Below are 21,306 nucleotides of genomic sequence, written 5' to 3'. Positions count from 1 at the left end.
GTGCGCAGGCCTGCGTCGTACACCAGGAAATAGAACAAAACACGATTTATCCTCTGATAGTGTCAGCCCTAATGTTGAAAGATACGCTTGAACAGACTAAACCGCATGTGCTATTACACGCCATCGCTTCTCCCTTACGGGGCAGCGGCGCCCAACCCCGTAGCGAGTAGCGAAGGGGTGGTCCAAGTAGGGTTGACGTCGGGATCGACAAGTGGCTACGTCCGTGTGCAGTGTACACGCTGTGTCTGTTGCAGGCATTCAACAGTCTTCCTTCCTTCCTTCCTTCCTTCCTTCCTTCCTTCCTTCGTCTGGTATCCGGTGAGCCAGATGCAGATGTCATCCGCATATATTGACATACGAGCTTTTGAACCGATGATTCTTCAGCGTAGAAGGCAGGGCAGCCATGGCTACATTGAAGAGAATGGGCGACAGAACACTGCCCTGGGGTACGCCTCGTACTACAGTTCTTTTTGAACTAAAAACCTTCTCTATCCGCACCTGCATGAAGCGGTCGGTCAAGAAGACTTGAATGAAGCGGAGTAGGTGTCCGTCACCTCCAGTTTTTGCAGATGACTCAGAATAGCACTTTGCAAGACAGAGTCGTATGCCTTAGACACATCAAGAAACACAGCAACGGTGGACAAGCCATATGCTCTGTTATGTTCCAAGTGGCTGACCAAATCCAGTACACTGACTTGGGCGCTCAGCCGCTGGCGGAAGCCGGTCATGCAGGCAGGAAGCTTTTTCCGATGCTCTAGCCACCACATCAGTCTGGCACAGACTAGCTTTTCCATGAGCTTTGTGACACAAGAAGTAAGCGACACCGGCCTGTATGATGAGAGGTCTGCTGCATCCTTGCTAGGTTTAGGCACCGGTACCACCCAGGCCAGCTTCCACGATGACAGAATGTCGCCTGTCGTCCAGTCAAATGTGGTTGAAGAATCCCAGGAGACTATGCTGGGACTCCAATGGCAAGTAGCATTTGGTTCGTGATGCCGTCAGGGCCAGCTGCACACCGTTTCCGTAAGCTAGCATGGGCTGTTTGAAGCTCCCTCAGCGTGAATGGGGTATCCATTGCTGAAACTAAGGAGTAAGCGCAAGCCGTTGATGCACTAACGCGTAATTGCAGTGACACGTCTGTTACGCATGGTGATGTCGAAGATGCGTTCACGTCAGCGAACTCCTCAGCCAGAGACGGTAAAGTCTTGCCTTTGGTTAGAGCCAGGGCGAGTTTTGCCAAGAAGGGAGTTCACCACTCCCCAGATATGTGGCGATGGAGTAAATACACTTAATGTTGCGCAAAATGCCGCCCATTGGTTTCGCCAGAGTTTATTTGTGTAACGCCGAATGGCTGAATTTAACCCATTGAAAGTAGCCTTCGATGCCAAATCTTTCTTCTGCGTAAACAGACGCTCCGCCCTTCTTCGTGCCGCACAGAGGTTTTTAAGCCTAGCTGTTTGTTGGTTTGCGACGTGTTGCGCTGCCGGGAACTGCCCTTCAAGCCCTTGTGGCTTTGGCAGACCCGCATTTGTACTCTGTTTTTTGGAATCAATAAACACTATTATTATTATTAAGTCAGGGACCGGGAAGTGCTTCGGTATCTTGAGCAGCGTAGTCGCCGCTTCCTTGCTTGCTGTCATGGTGCCTAATAGGTTGCCAGAAGCAGCTTCTAACTCCGATCGGTACTTGTCCCAGTTGACAACCTGTACAATCTTAGAGGCCCGTAGTCGATATCCTGCTGCGTCAATAAAGATAGGGTAATGATCACTACCCATTCGGTCTGGCGCCACTCTCCACCCTAACTGAATATCAGTGGAAATCAGGGCACGGCCTCCGCGATCGGCTTCCGGCGCAACGGCGCGCCGCCGGCAGCCGATCACGGAGGCCATGATCAGGGTTAAGTCAATGGTGCACCAGTACCACTAAGAGGCCTGAAAAAGGTTGGAGTGCCATCATTTTCAACACAGAGGTCCAGCCTATGAATGGCGTCTGCTAGATATTTTCCACGAGCGTCTGTCGCTTTATCAACCCAAAGCGGATGGTGTGCATTAAAATCTCGACATATAATATGCGGTGCTGGGCAACGGCCACAGAGTTGCTCCATGAACGCCTTCACACCAACCTTTTTCCGTGGTGCGAGGTAAACTGATGCAATGCTCAATTTCTCGGAGCCTATTTGCAAGCTCACAGCCACAACTTCGGCGACGTCTGAGCAAAGGTCCTGAACAGATATTACAGCGTGGGGAACTTCACGTCGAACATACAAAGCGGCGCTCCCATGTGGAAAAGTGGGAAGGCTGGGATTTTTATGAGGACCGTAACCGGAAAGTGATCTTTTCCCTAATAATCCGGCTTCCATCAAAGCCAATATCGGTATCCGTGACTCTATGAGGAATAGACTTAGCTCAGCCAATCGACAGGTAAGCCCAGCACAATTCCATTGCATAATAAAGGGCACTGATTTTGTCTTTGTGGCCACCGAATGCTTATTCCACACAAGTGCGCTGTGTTTCTCTGGCATTTCCAGGATTTCGCGGCTGTTGGTCACCTAAAACAAAGTGGATCGCGCTTGTCCCCTTGCAAAGTGAGCAATACGTGGCGCTAACGATAATGAAGGCCTGACTGTGCCTCCATCCCTCTCCACCTGGTTGCGACTCGCCAGAGCACGTGAAGGATCTGCTCCGACGTGTGCTTGAGTTTCCACAAGGACGGGGTTTGTTGCCTGCTTGAATGATAAGGCCTTGTGTTAAGTTTGGGTGCCTCACTTTAATTAATACCGCCCGTCAACTAGATATCTCTCGCTGGGGTTAGCTTGTTTGCTTGTTTACCTGTATGGTGTTTGGTTTCACGCCGGCCGAGCTGTCATGGGCGTAAGGAGAAACCGCGGAGGCTTCTTTGTTAGTCGCCGCGCCCTTGTGTCCACCTGACGAGCGGGTCACGACGCATACAAACGCGTCGGTCACTCCATAATGGCTGAAAGGGAGGTAAGGGGGATTTCCTTGCGTTCGTTCGAGAAGCCGGCGGAGGGGCACCGTTGACATTTTAACGACCGCGATTACCGCCACGAGAATCCTCGAAGCGGACGGGAGCTGAAGGTCGGTTAAGGGGTCAAACCTTGGGTTAAACATAGGAAGAGGCCACCAGATGCTCTGTCTGTGACACTTGCACTGCTCAAAGTTACTGGGCGAAGTTTGAGTTCGTCACACGTCTGAACATGGTGACTTGGCGGCTGTGATGCGTCAATAGGTAGGCGACCAGGCTTTGTTAGGCGCTCCACGTGTCTACAAAGGAAAGGAATTCTGGCGGAGCGGAGCACAAGCATAGGCATGCACGGTATGACAATACTTTAAGACGTGCCGCCCGAGAGCCGATTCCCGGCTGCTTTTATTTGGTTGGTTTTCATTTCTGTTATATTTGTGTTTTCCGGAATACATTTGGGTTTCTGTATGAGAGTGAGAGAGGTGGGTCATGTGACTATTTGGAACCCACCTAGCTTTGTCACAGTGGCCTAGTGTGGGCTAATCAATGAGCCATCCTCACTCTCAAGTTGTGACGTCCCTTTTGTGGGCGAGGTTTTCTTGGTAAAACCGAGGAGTTTGAGGATTGAGACAGAGGAGACAGGGGTTGGAGAGCGGCGAGCCCCGCTCGACGCGGGCCTTGCCCGACCTCTTGTATGCGATCATGAGCCTTGAACGTTGTAAATACATGTAGTGTAAATAAAGTGTACATATTGTGCATTTTGAGTTTGCTTGGAGTAGACTGCCGTCGGATATATGTGCCATCGGCCAACGAGCCAGCAATCGTCGTTTCATCGGATCATCTCTTCGATCAATGACATCGGCGACCGATCCAACCTTTGAAGTTTAACTCCTTGGATCATTAAGCTGGGAACGGTGCCCTTGTCCTAGGACTGCCTGCACATCTGTGTTTCTTGGGCGCCTTAAGGGTGGACAACCACTAGCCCAGATTTGTGCCTGGCTGGTATGGCTGCGCCTGTCTAGTTTGGCTTCACTGGTTCGTGTGCGTGGCCTGCACGGCAGGTACTCTCCCTGCTCCTAGAATACCGCAGAATATGAACATAGTAAGATGCACCAGCTGTGTGCTCGATCCCCTCATTGCGGAATAACAGGAAGAAATAAATAACGCGCATACGTGACATTGAGGCGCTACGTACGCAGCAGGCATGGCTGGTGCTCACTCCCTACTTTGCGCACAGGGAGAGGCAGTTAATACGTGTAAACACCAACGTAACACTGCATGCAGCAGGGACGTGCCTGTATTTGCCGGTATTTGTCTCTTTTTTTACAAGGTTTCTGTTAGGCTGCTCATGTTTCGAACGACACGAACCATCTCGCTCTTTATTCTCTCCAGTTGAGAGTGCTCACCTTAGAAGGGCACTGCATGGTCCCCGCCTAGACTGACAAACGGCAAAAAAAAATGTGCAGGTACATGCACGGGTGCTATGTACACAATGTCCGGAAAATATGTACAGCGACGCTGTGAACAAAAAGTTACAGGTAGCCATGTACAACGTATACACGGTGGATTCTACTCAACAGCGGTATGTACGGTGTTGTAACAACTACTGTAAAGTTCCGGAAAAACGCCCACCCAAACTACAGAGATATATCAAGTGAAAAATTCGGGACGGGCGAACCTTCAGGCCAAATGCGATAAACTACAAAAAAGTGGCCGCAACGGCAATCAAAACTTCGGAGATATCGAGGAAAAAATACGAGACGGGTGAACTTTCGGTCCAAGTGCGGAAGGGAGAAGTAAGTGACTATATCGATACATGAATAGATGATTCACGTTTATTTTGTTCACTTACCCTCGCTAAAGCCGCCGAATGATGCGGCGCTGTCAAACACGAGCTGCAGCGCTTCGTCCATCATGCTCTCTCGAGCTTCGGGTCCCCTCGCCGGTTCCGTGCTCGCAGAGGCCAGGCGCTGGTTGAACTCGCCGTTTTCAGAACCATCAAGGCTTGTCGAGATGCCACTGCACTTAAATGATGCCAAGACGGTAACTCCCCGCTCTTCTATTCTTCCCATCTACTACCCCTCCCTCGTCATCTCGCCAGTTAAACCGGAAAGGTTGTCTCTCTTTTGTTCAAAATCGAGCCGCGGCACGTTTTCGCGGAGGGAGCTCCCCTGGCTTTCGAAGCCGTCGAAGCTTTCGGGTTTTATAGTAAACCGAACATTTCACCGCTAGAGGGTTGTGGGCGATGTTTCGGGGGAGGGCGTTCTCTCGGAACTTTAGGGTAAACATGACGGAACCTGTTCCGTGTCCGTAATGGCCGATCCACACGACGGACGATGGCCGATCCATCACGATCGGTCACGTGATGCCGCGTCACGGCCCGCCGCGGTCCGATGCAGCGCCGAGAGCATCCACACGGCGGACCGCCGTAGCAGACGACAGAGCGGTCCAACCCAGAAACACACTCCACCACAGTGCCAACAGTGCTTCCAACCAGACGAACTCGCGAACCCATACGAACGGCTCGCGCCCGCTCCGTACATGTTTTATGTGTATTTTGCGCTTGGTTTCGCGGTTCCGCGCGCATTTTGGAACAGTCGAAATGTAAACAGAGCGCAAGCGTCGTTTGGCCGCTATGGCGTTAGCTTTGTACGTTGATGAAGAAGACTACTTTGCGCCGAAAAGGTCGTGCTGGGTTAAAAAGTGGATGTGTCGAAAAGAGCTGAGACTGCGGAACCAAGTTGTGGCGTGCGGAATCCAGAGCAGAGCGCATCCACACGGCGGGCCGGCTGAGCGGACCGGGAATGGCCGACCGTCTGAACACGCAAGCTGGAAGGTTGAACACAGGCGCCGTTTGGCCGCGACAACATGTTGTAACGCACAAGCCTGCACGAAACGTTTCATCCCCACAGTAACAGCCACCCGCGTGCCAGCCGGGCGGGCGCGCTCACGCAGCCGCCGGCGTCGTTCGCACGAAGGCGACACTACGAGCGGCGACGGCGGGGTGATGCGGGCTGCATACGGCTCGTCACCGCTCGCTGGAACCGAACGCTTCCCGCAAATTGAGGTCCACATGCGTGAAACAAAGTGATAATGACGGCTAGCATTGCACTAGTAAGAGTCGTAGGACTCGCTAGTAAAAGCGCGGATGAAGTATGCGTCGCGATTGTAAGCCTAGCCCGCCGCCTATCCCAGCGGGGGTGATTGACAGGCTCCTTCGAGCGCTTCGAAACAGCCGCGCTGCCTGCGCCATTCTCTATTGGCGCAACTGGACCCGGCTCCGCCCACGCGGCGCGGGAGCTGTCAGACCACGCTGATTGATGTCGCGGTCCGCCGTCGAGACCGCGGACGGTAAACCCTCGGCGAATATTTGGCCCGCGAGGGCCGCGGTCCTGCCCGGACCAACGGCGGCCCGCGCGAACTGGTGACGTCCTGTCACGTGATGCGCGGACCGCGGTCAAAATAATCAAGCAGAGAGGCTGTCTTGGTGAACGCATCCGCGATAAACCACAGGCGGTCGAGCCTGGGAGTTGGGTAGCGAACGAGGTGTCACGATGGGCTGGCATGCCCACGTGCGTAATGGAACAGCGGAGCGCCAAAGTGCAGGCAGGCGAGTGGAGCGGGGCATGAGACGTGTGCAGTTTCTCGTGGACCCTCCACGGCATGGATGCGTCGCTGTCGGCACAGTTGTAATACGCGCCATAGACAGTTTCGTAGGAAGCGTGCGTTAACACGAGTCCAGACGTGTCGTGGCACTTGCCGGCTCTTCAATGGCCTGTCCAGGGCAGCGCATCAGAAGTGACGGACAAATTGGATGTCGCCGCTGTTAGTCGTATGTATACATGCATGACAAGAGTGCAGCACGTGGTCGTAGCAGAATGGAGGGACCGCAGTGAGCACGGGTATACACAAAAGTCGAGACTGGGGGACGCGACGAAGTGTTAGAAGTGCGTGGTATTCGCTTAAGCGGTGTAAGGCAGTGCAGCTGGCGCGCCCGTGGGTGCTGTGACAACAAAATGGCGGCTCCAGCCCTCTGGCGCGTTGATGGGGTATGCGTGGTCTGCGGAAAAGAAACAGAAACTATGCGGCACATAGAGTTAGAATGCGAGGGTATCCATCCAAATCTACATGAGGGAAATATTCGGCTTCCAGAATCCCTAGGACTGAAGGGTAGCACAGAGGAAATTTACTTCAAGGCTGTTGAGGCGACGAAAAGAAGATTAGAATGCTGGTGGACGAAAAGCAGAGAGGGGAATATTGCCTAGTACAGCTACCACCTGTAACAGGAAAAAAAAAAGTATTTTCTGCCTAATAGGTTTTTTGTGCCTGCCCTAAGCAGCGCTAGTATTGAACCAAGAGTGGAAAACATTGGCATATTAGTACTTTTTGGTAAGATGACACGTCATCACCCCGCTACAAAGGGGAAACCAATAGCAATCATCATCATCAATCGGCGGGGTGGCTGCAGTACGAGGCGCCTTTCGCATCTGATGGGGATGGCGGAAGACGAGCTCGGGAGGAACCGTAGCGGGTGCACGACCCGTCAGTGTTCGAAAAGGCGTAGGAAGCACGTGGAGTGTTGAGCTGGCCGCACGGAGAGACGCGTAGACTAAGTCGAAAGATGCGGCCAGCGGAGCAAGCTGTTGCGGTGCGAAAGGTACTGAGACGACAGACGTGCGCCTCTGCTGAAGACGGGTCGGACGAAGCCTGCGAAGCCTCCGAGCCTGAAGTGCGTCGTCGAAGAGCCCAGGACCGCTGGTCGAGTCGGGCGCTGAAGGCACCGATGACGAAAAAGTCTTTGGTGTGGCCGAGCTCGCGCGGATGGTGGGACAGGAGCTACAGGATATGCATTGTGAGCCTCCGTGAGCCCTTGGAAACCCGGGCACGGTGAAAGCGGTGCGTTAAACAATCTGGCGTAGGCAACCCGCAAGTCGTCATAAGTCTGCTCTTCGGATGAGGTAAGTCAAGGATGTCCGCGGACACTTCCTTCGTAAGAAGGTGAGAATGCTTAAAGGGGCATGCGACACCGTTTACGTCAAAGCGGAGTTCCATCTGAGCCATCTGCGCTGCGCAACACCGCATGCTGTCTAATGGAGGCAGCAGAAGCGTCTCGGGCCACTCGAGAGGTGGCGGACATGTTATTTGCGAGGCAAGGCCATGGTGATGAATGGCCTGGCGTCTGAGAATGGCCTCCGGTGCGCAGCGTTTTGGATCGGAGTGTGGGCGCTGCGGGAGGAGGCCGGTTGCAGTCATCGTGCGTGGAAAAGCAGCCATGAAGCGAAGGAGTGGTGGGTAGAATTCGTATTGTCATCGATGATGCCATGCTTCGTCGCAGCGGCGTCAAGCAGTTATGGAAACATAGGCAGCGAGTGCATGCTAACGCAACGAACAAAAGTTTGTGAGGAACCTTGGTATTAGAGCTTAAAACAGAAAGCCGCCCCATATCACCGGGATCACGTTTTTGGGATCGAGTTGTGAAAGCTGCACTATTGCAACGAGACTCCTATAGGTGGCGGCCAAACTTTCGGAGTGGAGCGTTTTCAGAGTATCGAAGGATGTATACCCATGGAGTCGTGTTACGGTGTTGCATGGGTGTTTCGAGGCCCTGTGATTCAAACCCATCTGCTTCGCCGTTGAGTCCATCAGGTTCTGTCACCGCTATCAGCTCTTTGGGCGTGTTCGCCTTTTGGCACCGATGCGAGCCTACATCTTGTGTTTTTCGTCTATTTATTGTCAGTCCTAATCGTTTTTAACAGCTCAAAGCTGTTTCAAAAATACCAAGAAAAAAGACCGAGTGTACGTAAGCGTGCGCCTCATGAGGAGCTCCCGGCGTCGGCCAAGCTCGCGCCACGTGAGGAGCTCGCAAAAATACCGGGTAAAAATAGCGAGCGCACGCGAGCGTATACGCCTCACTGAGGAGCGCCTGGCGTCGGCCAGCTTGAAATTCGAGAACACTTTGCCTAGCGTTCGTGGCCGGATCTCTCGCGTGCTGTTCTCGTCGCCAGTTCACGTGCGTTCGCGCCTCAAGTGGGGAGCACAGACGAAGAGTTAGCGCTACAGACGCCGATTTCGCGAAGCCGGTTGCCGCGGGTTCTTGCGCGTACTAACGCGGTCCACTTTGGGAGAGATGCGAAAGGCGGCAGACAAAACGATCCGGGCCTGCCAGTCATGGAGAACCTTCAGCGGCACGTTCGGAAACCCGTGAGAGGTGCAACAGCCGGGTCTCCGCCGAAGGGAGAGGGGCCGCCAGCTCGGCTGTTTCTCCACCCTTGCACCACTAGTGCTAGCTGCGCCATTTTTTTTTTCTCCTGCGTTTTGTCAGCCCTCCTTTTATCGCTTCTTTGGTCCCAGTCCCCTGTTTTCGAAGAAGTAATGTGTAGCCAACTAGCCGAACGTCAAACCTTGTAAGTCAATGGTTTAGGCGCGATGGTCCTTGCCACGCTCTCATATCCGTTTTGGTTGTTATCCCCTCGTAGTAATTTCGATTCCATTGAACATTTGCATCTATGCTGGTACAGGGAACATGCGCGATACCGCCGACATGTTGAGTCGTGATTTTCTCAGATGGCATAAAGGAGAAGTAAGTAGTGCTAAGTGCTAAGCAGTGCTATCATTGTGCTAAGTTATGTACAAAAAAAAACGAAAAAAAAATATTGTGAAAGTGCAATCATTAAACAAGGTTCTTGGCCCAACTAAGCAAACGTATGACAAGTTATCAAAATCCAGTTGCGGTAAAGTAGTCTGCCGACAGGAACGTTTATCCAATATCCCACCTATCCCTCACCATCTTCTTCGGATAAACAGAACTTCATTTCTGACCGTCAGCCGCTGGTGCGCAGGGTGTGGGAATAAAGTGGCTTCCTTTCCAGTTCTAATGTCCCTCCGAGTATAACGGTTCAAAATTGGTTCAGCTGCGGTGATGGTACAATCGTTTTATTACAGCTGAGGCAGAAATGGTTGAGCTAGTACTCTTTTTCAGAACAACAACAAAAAAAATAATGGTTCATAACGGTTTCAACCGTCACAGGAGCACGCTCGAAAGTTATTTAGCAAAAAAAAAAAAAAGACTTCTTTTCTTTTTTATCAAAATCTCAACCATCAAAACACTACTACAACAAGTCGTGATAATGCAGTTCGAAGAACGAAGGAACACTCAGGGATATATATTGCGATTGAGGAGTGCATGCGTAGCATGTGCACCATACCTAAGGAGGGCTTCGGTGCAACATGATCTTAGAAATAGCACGTCAAGTGCGATTGGCGACATATGTACATTTGGCCTGAACAGACAAACTTAAGCTCTGAGAAGGCTCGTGGCAGGCATGGGCGTAGCGAGGGGGGTTCGGTGTCAGAACACCCCCCGTAATTTTCTGAGCGGTGCATTTCTGTCCCCCCAGCATTTCGGCCTGTTTTTCATCCACGCTGTTCGGTATATTAATATGTAAAAAAAAAAAAAAATTGGTAAGAAAAAGAAAGTGAAATGTTTTCGCGCAGGCTATATTTCCTTTTCGCTCTCTCTCTCTCTCTCTCTCTCTCTTTTGCCTGCGACGTATAACACGATCCCCGAGAAATATTCCTGGCTACGCATGATTGGTGGCAGGTATGCCAAAGCTAGAGGTCTGGGTAGTGCTCGTGTTTTTCTTATCAAATACGCAATACTTTTAGTGTCCCCCTTGTAATGCGCTCGCGGTTCCTGGTCGAGCATTGCGAGCAAACAAGCAATATCAAGGCCCCTAACACAGTGGTGGGTTTTCCTGACCTCGCATCTTCGAACACCTACGTTTTCAAGCGAAGCTCTATATGGCTAAAGGAAAATCCGGCGGTCCCGTGTACGCAGAAAGCTCATCCCGAGACACCCCGGGCGCATACGCGAAAGGAAAAACAGGTCGGAGAGTAGTTGAAGTAACGGAGGAGAGTTTGGCTGCGTTTATCTCTCGCAGCAGGGTGGGCGGGCGGCGAGCTAAGTGAGAGGCACAACTTCGCTGTTTAACCATCTGTACGTGGTGCATGCATGGGCGCATTTTTCCTGATTATCAAACCTAATTAGATGCAGTTTTTATTAAACTTGGCACGTTTGTTGCTCTGCTATGAAGATCTTTTGTTTGAAGCAAAATTGTGTTCTGTCTTCATTGCCATTTCAATCTAATTTCTTACGAGTATATCTACCGTGATTATTTTTCCCCATAACTAGTTGATTTTGAGGAGGAGGAGGAAAAACTTTATTGTGAGCCTGTGATGATTGACTGTAGAGTTTAACGCGCCGACGCAACGCAGGCGATGAGGCGCGCCGTAGTGGAGGGCTCCGGATTAATTTTGACTACCTGGAGATCCTTAACGTGCGCCGAAATCTCGTACACACAGGCATTTTTGCTTTTCGCCTCCATCAGAAAAGCGCCGCCGCAGCCGGGAATCGAACCCGCGTCCTCGTGCTCAGCAGCACAACGCCTTAACCACTGAGCCACAGCGGCGGCTTTTTTCCCCATAACTATAGGGTATGCTTTCAAGAAATGCTTAGCACCTTAGGTGAAAATGTAATAGGGACGTTTGGCGTCTGGCCTGGATGAGCCGACACCGAAAGCTGTTGAGTCGAGTGCCCGGTTTTGCTCCGGAGCGAAAAATCACGCCACGTTTCGGTTTCCATTGTGTCCCCTCAAAGATGGCGTGTTTTTTTGTTTTGTTTTGTTTTGCCATTCGGTATATCTTTAAGATATACCGCGCGTCTCTGCCATCAGGCTTAACTGACTTTTTTCACTGACACGTTGTCTTTTCTTATTGAGATATGGACTTTTAGCGTAGGTTTTTTAGTGGCTTTCCTTTTCCGGTGGCTTTTTTCATTGGCTTTCCTCATCCGTGGGTTTTCCTTATTGGCTTTTCTCATTGACATACTGGCTTTTCTTGTGGCTCGTTTCATTGACTCTTCTCGTTGACATATTGGCTTATCTCGTTGATTTTTCTCATTAGCACATTGGCTTTTCTCCTTCGAAGCCCTTTCTCAATACACGTTCTTCAATCAATCAGTCCAATTCGGCATTCGTTTCAGTAACGTTACAACCCCCAGAGTGGGACAGGCGACTATCCATGCCGCACGTAATACGACACGGTTCTGTCCCTGGGTGGAAATCGTAAACGCAGAGCTGTGCGCGGCGGCAGACCCCACCGATAGAGCTCCCTTGGATGGCGTGCTCGTATCGGACTGGCCAGAACCAGATACCATATCCGCCCTTTGTTCGACAGCCCGTCGGCGGCATTCGCACCCCACCGCTCCTGTTCGCCTTTTTTTTCTTCCCGACAGCATCTGAGAGACCTTCAACGCTGCCTCTCTGTCGCCCTCTCTTCCTTTGCAGACGATAACGCTTCTTTCTCTTCTGTTAGCGGTCGATTTGGACCACACGTGCGATTACATTGCAGTTACCTTGCGCGTACCATTGATCTGAGTGTCGCTGCTTTGATCGGCTAACGTTGATGAGTCGGCAGCTTTCTTTTAGAAGCTTCAAAGCGCAACCCATCCAAGGCCGCCAAATTTTAGAGCTTGCAGGAGGCTCAAAGAAACAGCCGGCTCGTCTCGAGCGTACGGCACACGTGGGAAACGGAGGGGGCTTGGCGCAGAACTGGCTGCGTGCCCCGATTGATACGTGGATGCAGTCGGATGCCGGTTGCGGCAACGCTCGCTCGCCCAGAAGTCGCAGAGGCGCCTGGGAAAGCCGGCAGCCGGGACGACGGAGGCGGCAACCGACTTTCCTCTCCAAAGCACACACGCACGAAGCGACTTTTTTCGTCCCTTTTTTTTTAACCTTCCCCACGTCGCCGTACATCCGCCGTGCAGGATGGGGCGACGGCGGAGTTTCGGCGTAAACATCACGCTCCATGAGCGCGACAGTCCGGCGTCAATCGGCAGGTGCGCGTCGACGGCGCACGCACCGCCGGGGATGACGGAGCCCGCGAAGGTAGGCGGGGGGGGTTCGGCGCCCGCTCGGCGCCGGGGAGTTCCTTTATTGGGCAGTGCATTGTTCTGCCCCGCGCTGCTGCCTTTGTCCAGCTGCGCGGCAGCAGCGAACCGTGGGAGCTGCTGCGGCGGCGGCATCGTAGTCGTAATGGTCAGGCCTTCGTGCCCGGAAGTGGGTGCAACAGCCGCCAGCGCCGCCGCCGCCACCGTTGACCCGGCGTCGTCTGCCGCCATGCAGGGCGAATGGGGACGCCGCCTCCTCGCCTGTTTTTGCCGCCGCCGCCGCCGTCGTGCTCGGCGTGCAGACGCCGCGGCGGCGGCGGCTCCCTTTCGCTTCGCGCGCTCACGACCTCGATTTTTCTCCCGGCGCTGTGTTTTGTTTCAGGGTCGCTGAGGCAGCTGAGGGCCGACGCTGGCCGAGCTGGCGCTTGCCTCACTCGTCGGTCGGCCGCCGTCGTGCCGTCCTCGTCGTCTCGCCGCCAGACTTGGGGCGGCGGCGGTGCGTTGCGCAGCCGTCGCTTGCTTTTCAGCCGGCCGCGTTTTGCTGCTGCTCGTCGACGTACAGCTGACCAGCGGCGGCCCCTTTCCGGTCACGGCGTTCGATCGTCACCATCATCGACTGCACCGGCCTCTGATTTTATTGCCTGTTGATCCGCCGCACTGCTTTTCCTTTTAAATGCAGAGCATTTAAGTAACTCACGATGTCACCCGCATTGGCGTCCGTAGTCCGCACGCTCACTGCGCATGCGCGTCGAGTCGAGGCGAAAGCGAACACTCTCTCGCGAGGGGCATTGGATTGGATTCGAACACTCTCTCGCGAGGGCATTAGATTGGATTCGATTGGATTGGCTTGGATTGGATTGGCTTGGATTGGCTCGGCTTGGATTGGATTTGGATTGGATTGGATTAAAGTGGATTGTGTTGGATTGCGTTGCGTCATAGCCGCGGCACGTTGCGTCATAGCCGCGGCAGACGCGCTGGGGCCGGCGCATGTGCAGTACTCTCTTCCGCGGTTTCCTCTCCTTCGGGCGCGCTGCGCACATAACCGGTGTGCCGTTCTCCGGCGAAGCAACATCCGCGCTTGGCTCAAACACCTAGGGTCCTCGCCGCTTTACAAGTACGCCAACGTCGTCGACTGGGACCGGCTTACGCAGTCCCTTCAACGTATATAAGCGGCGGAGCGCGCGTTCGGAATTCAGTCAAGGGCGTCTTTGCTTGGCTTTCGCTTGACGTGATGCTCTGCTTGCCTCGCGTAGATGCGACGCATTTACTCGAGTTCCCCCCGTGGGAAGATGCGGGCGGCTTTTTAAATGCAGAGCATTTAAGTAACTCACGATGTCACCCGCATTGGCGTCCGTAGTCCGCACGCTCACTGCGCATGCGCGTCGAGTCGAGGCGAAAGCGAACACTCTCTCGCGAGGGGCATTGGATTGGATTCGAACACTCTCTCGCGAGGGCATTAGATTGGATTCGATTGGATTGGATTGGCTTGGATTGGATTTGGATTGGATTAAAGTGGATTGTGTTGGATTGTGTTGCGTCATAGCCGCGGCACGTTGCGTCATAGCCGCGGCAGACGCGCTGGGGCCGGCGCATGTGCAGTACTCTCTTCCGCGGTTTCCTCTCCTTCGGGCGCGCTGCGCACATAACCGGTGTGCCGTTCTCCGGCGAAGCAACATCCGCGCTTGGCTCAAACACCTAGGGTCCTCGCCGCTTTACAAGTACGCCAACGTCGTCGACTGGGACCGGCTTACGCAGTCCCTTCAACGTATATAAGCGGCGGAGCGCGCGTTCGGAATTCAGTCAAGGGCGTCTTTGCTTGGCTTTCGCTTGACGTGATGCTCTGCTTGCCTCGCGTAGATGCGACGCATTTACTCGAGTTCCCCCCGTGGGAAGATGCGGGCGGCTTTTTTCTGTTAATTTTGTCTCGAGCCTTCTACGCATTTGCAGAGGGGACTGGTCGACACAGTTGGGAAAAAGTTAGCAGCAAAAGTGGGGAATCCATAATGCTAGGAAATTTCAGGCCATGCTAAACATGCGCACGAATAATTTCGATGGGTGCTGTTACTAGCTGCCCATATTAACTACACATTACCCATGGCGCAAGTTTACTTTTCCCGGCTTCCTCCTTTCTTCCCATCTGGCACTCAGCTGGCCTTGCAGGATCCGACCTTATTTGCCCAGTCTGCCGCATCGAATCCCAAGCTCATCTAAGGTCAAAAACGTTGATGCGACTCCAAGGCTGGGCAGTCCTGAAAAAATGTGCTAATAACTCGCGAAAAAAGGCAGACCGAATCCTTAAATAAGATTAGTATAATATCCCGTCATGATATTTCATTATACTGTAATGGGCTATACTATTATACTATACAGTTATGTTATAATAGTATAATAACGATATTATACTATACTGCAGGAGTTCAATGGTGCACTAACTATTGCTGCATTTGCCATGACGTTACCTGGGAAGCTGGCGCTGTACAAGTGCAGAATGTCAGCTCTATTTTATCTCCGTGCGATTCGTGGCATGGCTCTCAATTTAGTAACATTTACGGACAAAAACAGCCTCTAATTTCTACGACGTCATGGCTGGAACGAACTTGCCTGTTGCTACAGGATATGTTTAGGCATTGTTTTAAAGTGAAACCCCCATTGGCCAAAAAACCGTCGCTGTTGTAGTCGCGATGTAGCAGTGAAGATGTCGTTGATAAGTACCGCCGGACTTTCGCCTTCAAAGCACGTAAGCAGACTTAAAGGGGACACGAAAACGAAATGCAAGCTTGGTTCATGCGAAAGATTGCCTTGTTAGAATAACGCCGACGCCACTTTTGACGTAAACTTCGCTCACATCAGCTAATGAGGAAAACAATGAATAAGCATGCAACTCACAAGCTATTTTCCCGCACTGAACTCGTGACGTATTATGGGAAGCTCGTTTCGATTGGCCGCGGCCGACAACGTCCAACGCAAATTAAAATGAGATTATCAGCTTGCAGGACGAGCTATTTGCGGCGCTTGAATTTAGCGCTTGCTATTTTTATAGCACAAACAGTTTGGGGTAAGCAACGAAAATTACGATATATATATATATATATATATATATATATATATATATATATATATATATATATATATATATATATATATATATATATATATATATTGGCTGTTTACTGGAGGAGGTCATAAAACCCTGAAGGGGATGGGGGAGAGTAGGAAAAGGGAGAGAGAGAAAATAGCTTTATTGTCTGAGGGGCTCGAATGTCCCGGGGAAGGAGAGGCACACGGAGAGAGGGAATGATCCAAGAGATATCACGGTTCAGGGGGGTGTAGGAAAAAATGGTCCCGGAAAAAATGGTCCCGGAAAAAATGGTCCTGGAAAAAATGGTCCCGGAAAAATTGGTCCCGAAGCCAAGGCACGAAAAAGACTTGTTCGAGTAAAGCCGGTTAATCGAACCAAGAACGTTTGTCTTGCTAAAATGGACGAGGTATTAAAGAAAAATATAGAAATGTTCAGTTTCTAAAAATACCCAGAAAAAATTGAAGACGGCACCAATCTAAAAATGCAAGCGCTGCGCTAGATTGTTGTCTATAACCGATGTTAAGCGAAAATAAAAATATATAATGGCTGTTTCAAACAAGCAAGCACACGATAATTCGGTCGCCGAAATGTTTGCGCATGGAGGTGTCCGTGCAGCGAAACGGTATCCATACACCGATATGTACGTACACCGAAATGTCCGTACACCGAAATGTCTGCACCGAAACGTCCTACACCGATATGCCTTGCACCAAAATGTCCTAGACCCGAGACGACGCTGTGCGCTTCTTTGATGGAGCTCCCACGGCTTTTTGTGCAATTTTCACCGATACTGACGAAACCTCGCAGCGTAGAGCTTCTATGACCTTCCAGACACTGAGATGGCTGTGTTCGATTAAGCTACTAAACCGACGGTTCCAGGCCTCGGAGTCACTTGTGTGGTTTTAATCTAATCACTCGCATTAAAATATTTAATCCATGCTCAGCCCTACCATCCATCCATCCATCCATCCATCCATCCATCCATCCATCCATCCATCCATCCATCCATCCATCCATCCATCAAAGCGTCCGTCCGTCCGTCTGTCTGTCTACCCAATTTTCTTTGTTAGATTTTAGCCTCCCAAGGCTTTAATTTCGGCCCCTAATAGGAATATTAAAGCATTCAATCTTTCTCAAACCTTTACCTAAAACGCAAAGGGACAAAATCAAACCGAAACATCAGATCGGTTCAGATCGGACTAACTTGAAGGAAAACACGTTGGCTGGGCCATGGGACCATTTTTTCCTAGATGGTCAATGGGACCATTTTTTCCGGGACCATTTTCTCCGGGACCATTTTTTCCGGGACCATTTTTTCCGGAACCATTTTTTCCGTTTCCGGTTCAGGGTTATACTACGGTTTGTGCAAGGTTCGCGAGGTTACAAGTCACTTGAATTCGTAGACATCGAGCGAACACGCAAACGCAGAAGCATCTATTGCGCCCTTTGCCGGCCGACACTGTCTACACGACACTGGTCAACTGACATAAGCGACACCGCCACACGGCCTTGTTTGTTGAATCATACCCAATGTTTCACGAAACGACTATTAACCGTAACAAAAACAAACATGGCAGGTTAACAGCGGTGCTTGAGCGGTATCACTGCGCCGTCTAGGAAGACGGACAATAACCAAGATAACGAAAGGGCATATGTAACATAGCGGCAGCCCCAGTCGACATACCAACTTTTATTTTAGGTCCCTGCCCGACGTCACGAAACATACTCTGCAGCACGAGAATTGAAAGCATCATTTGCTGCCGGTCTAGGGTACTTTTTAAAAACACCAATCTTTTGAATATAAAAAAAACTTGTGTAATTTTGTCTTCATATGAACGACTCTTTACGACAAAAAATAATCTGGCCACGGCGGCCGTTTTTCAATGGATGCAAAGAAACAGGCGTGTGTCAAGATTTTGGTTACGCTGAAGTTGCCCCAGATGGTCTACATGCGTCTCAAACAGCATGGTGCAGTTAGCCTGAAGTCGTAACTAGTAGTTTCACTCATAGAGTTAACACGCACAATGTTACACCAATATCCCTTTAGCATCTCCTATAGTTTTGTTAACAAGGCACAATACTCCCTTGCTGAAAGCGTCGTTTCTCCATTGCTTCCCATTCTGCTTGCACTACCAAATGTTACGATTCTGCGCGCCGCTGCCATGTTCGCGCGTCGTGCGAAGTTTTGCGGAGTGTCCCGGCGTGTAAGAAGGCGGCCTCGGAAGAATGTCAACGTGCCTATACGGCTAGAGCCATTAAATAAGATACCTGATCTAGTGGCCCTAGCCACGGCCGGATCCCGGGCGCCTCTCTGTCGGCGTGATTCAAACTTCGGCGGCTGCAAACGCGGCGTGTTGAGACCTCACCCGGCGATGCGGACGCCGGAGCCGGGATCTCCTGTCCCCCCCTCTCTGGCCGTCTCAGTGTGCGCCGCTACTGGTGTTGCTACTACCGATCCGTCACGAACTCTGGAAAGAGCGTTGTGTGTGTCTGTATTACGTTCGCGACGTGTGCAAAAGCATTAGGAGTTTTACCGTAAGCGCTTTGGGCATAAATACGCGTGGCCCCGAGCGCAGAACCGCCTTCGTTTTGGAGCAGCGAATCAGTGCTGTCACTTTGCTCGAGTCCTGTACTGTAACCTCGCCCGTAAGGGCATTGTTCCTGTCTTGCTTCGGCTCATCTGTCGCCATGCAGTAAACCAGTTAAGTTTGCCTTTGGCTTCTTGTCGTCGCCACCAAGGCAGCAACTTTTGCTCGCCGCTCGACCACCACGCTACCTCGCATGACGGAGGCGACGGAGCCCGGTTCGGGGGCGCCTTTCCGAATGTAACAAATGGTTGCCGGTGACGAGATGGCAACTTCGTAACACGGATAACTGGATCATTGGTCTTTATAGCTTTCACCTACATGTGCACGCCATCTGTAGCAAGGAGTTTCTGCAGCTGCCTGAGCTCTGCCGCCTGTACAGCTTGTTATGAATGCACTGAGTCTGCCCATGATGCTGCTTTTTCAGTAGGGGCCATCGGCATGTGCCTGACGTATCTTCTGTGACCGCAGCGGAGACGTGGCCACAGTGCGAAGCGATACATTGAGGGCACGGCAAAGGGAAACTGCGTCATAATAAGTCCGGCTAAATGCGGGGCGTGGGGGTGGTACAGTGACTAACGCGTTGTACCGGTGCCCACAAGGTGACAGGTTTGATCGTTCACCATCGCGCGTCCGTACTATACAATAGCGATAAAGCACAAGAAGCGCCTTTTTATTGGGGCGAAAGATTTAGTGCCTAATTCTGCGAAAAACCTCCACCGTCGTCGTTATTGTTGTTGCATGGTCAAGACAATTGCCGCGGCTGTAGCCTGCAAATAAAAAGGCACGCTTTGTTATTGAGGCGAAAGCCCCAAGTGCCCCATTGATCAAAAAAACGCCGTCGCCCTCCTCGTCGTCGTTGTTGTTGTCGTACAGCCAATACAATGTTAAAAATAAAGAGTATAAACACGCCGCAAAGAGCTGTAAAGACTGAATAAAAAAATACGTGTGATCCGATCGGATTTGAGCACCGGTACTCCCCAATATGGTACTCCGCTATCTCCGCTTCTGTTTATGCTATCTTTTATGCCAGCGCAGAACTACAGTTATTCTCGTTATTGTTGATTCATTCCTTCGCGGCACATATTGGGGTATTGGCCAGGAATCGGGAGCTTTGAGTGGCTAATGTACCGGCGTCGCAGAATTCTGATTTTCAATAAAGTTGTGCCCACTGTCTCACACACACACGCAATTCACAAAACAATGAATCAGAAGCGTAAAGGTTGAAGAATAGTATGTGCCGAATGAAACTGAACGTGATGGCACGTGAGCAGAACAGGTGCACACCAGCAGCGCAGAACAATGATTCTAGAGAAGCTGCGGCGTATGCCAGCCTTTTAAATCCTTTCGAAAATTCCGTGTTCTGCCCCTCCGCCCCAAGAATAAAGAAAAAAAATTACACCATGTTCCCGTAGGGGAACCCTGAGTAGTATGCGAAGCAGCCATGGAGTCGACTGAAGTTCCCATTAGTTTTCAGTTCGTCGTTTCCGTTGACGTTCAGCTTCGCGTGCCTTCGTTGTATCAGTAGCTTCTTGACGTAGTTTGAATGAGTGAAGGACATAAGGCGCGTTCGGAGCACATGCTACCGTCTCGGTTTGTAGCGCAGTGGGAAGAGCGCCACGGACCTCCCGTTGCGGCCAGAGAGTCGTGGGATCGAAACCGGACACCGCCTAACTATTTCTTTTCATAGTGGACTGCGCTGACGTCAGCCCAAACGCTGACCGGGCTGAAGAGACGCGCATGCGCAGTAGTGTGCGGACGGCGGACAACGACAACGAGGGAGGGAGGGACACAGCCCCGAGCATGAGATGCTTCACATCTAAAAAAGTGGGGAACAATACCCGCTCCAGCAAGGCTATGGCAGGTTTAAAGCCAATATAAAATAAATGAACGGGGCTAGAAGCCAAATTTTTTGTTTGTTTGAAGAAAAGCCAATTTGCAGGGTAAAAAAAAAACTACTTTCCACGCTTCATATGCTCTGGCAGCAGGTACACAGAGTGTAAGAAGAGAGACGGCAATCAAGGATGTGATTGAAAGTAAATAAAGAAAAACAGGTAGCGAAATGTCCTAATTGTGAAGCACAGTAGAAAAAAATGTAGTTAATAGCATGGAAAACCGTCCAATTTAAATTAATCAGACATGATTAGAAGCGGATGAACCGAATAGTTCAACTTTGACACTCTTTGGAGCACCGAAAGCCCAACCAGCGAGTACCGACTTCTCAAAGGCTGCCTCACTTTTGCCCTCACTGTGACGCAACTGTGACACTGTGACGTCAGCCTGCTTGCTGACGTAACTTGCGCCGTAAGACGCCGGAACGAAAGCGAAGAAAGAGGCGCAAGCACTATGTAGCGGAAAAGAAGCCGGCCGAAGTAATTCACGCCAGTAACGAAGGAACGAAAGCGAAGAAGAGACGGAGATACGACTTATAGCTCTGGGGTTAACAGGGAGCAGTGTATCTTTATTCCTGAATCAGCTGCGTTTTTGGCACACCAATGGCCCAGATCCTTATGTTCGCAAAACACTTTGGTACGGAGCTTTCTTTCTCCATTAGGTGCAGCGATAAAACTGGTTTTATTCCATATCTTGACAGGAGTTCTCCTCTTTCTATCAATTTGCGGAACATTTTCCCCAAAAATGCTAAACTGTTACCAGCCCGACCGCTCAATCGTCTTCTCCAAGATCATTTGGCCTCCATGCAGCCAGGTGCTATAATA

Source organism: Haemaphysalis longicornis, unplaced genomic scaffold (genome assembly GCF_048455015.1).
Source record: "Haemaphysalis longicornis isolate Haplotype H1 unplaced genomic scaffold, Haemaphysalis longicornis Haplotype H1 scaffold_4, whole genome shotgun sequence".
NCBI lineage: Eukaryota > Metazoa > Arthropoda > Arachnida > Ixodida > Ixodidae > Haemaphysalis > Haemaphysalis longicornis.
Note: the sequence above shows the minus strand (reverse complement) of the source record.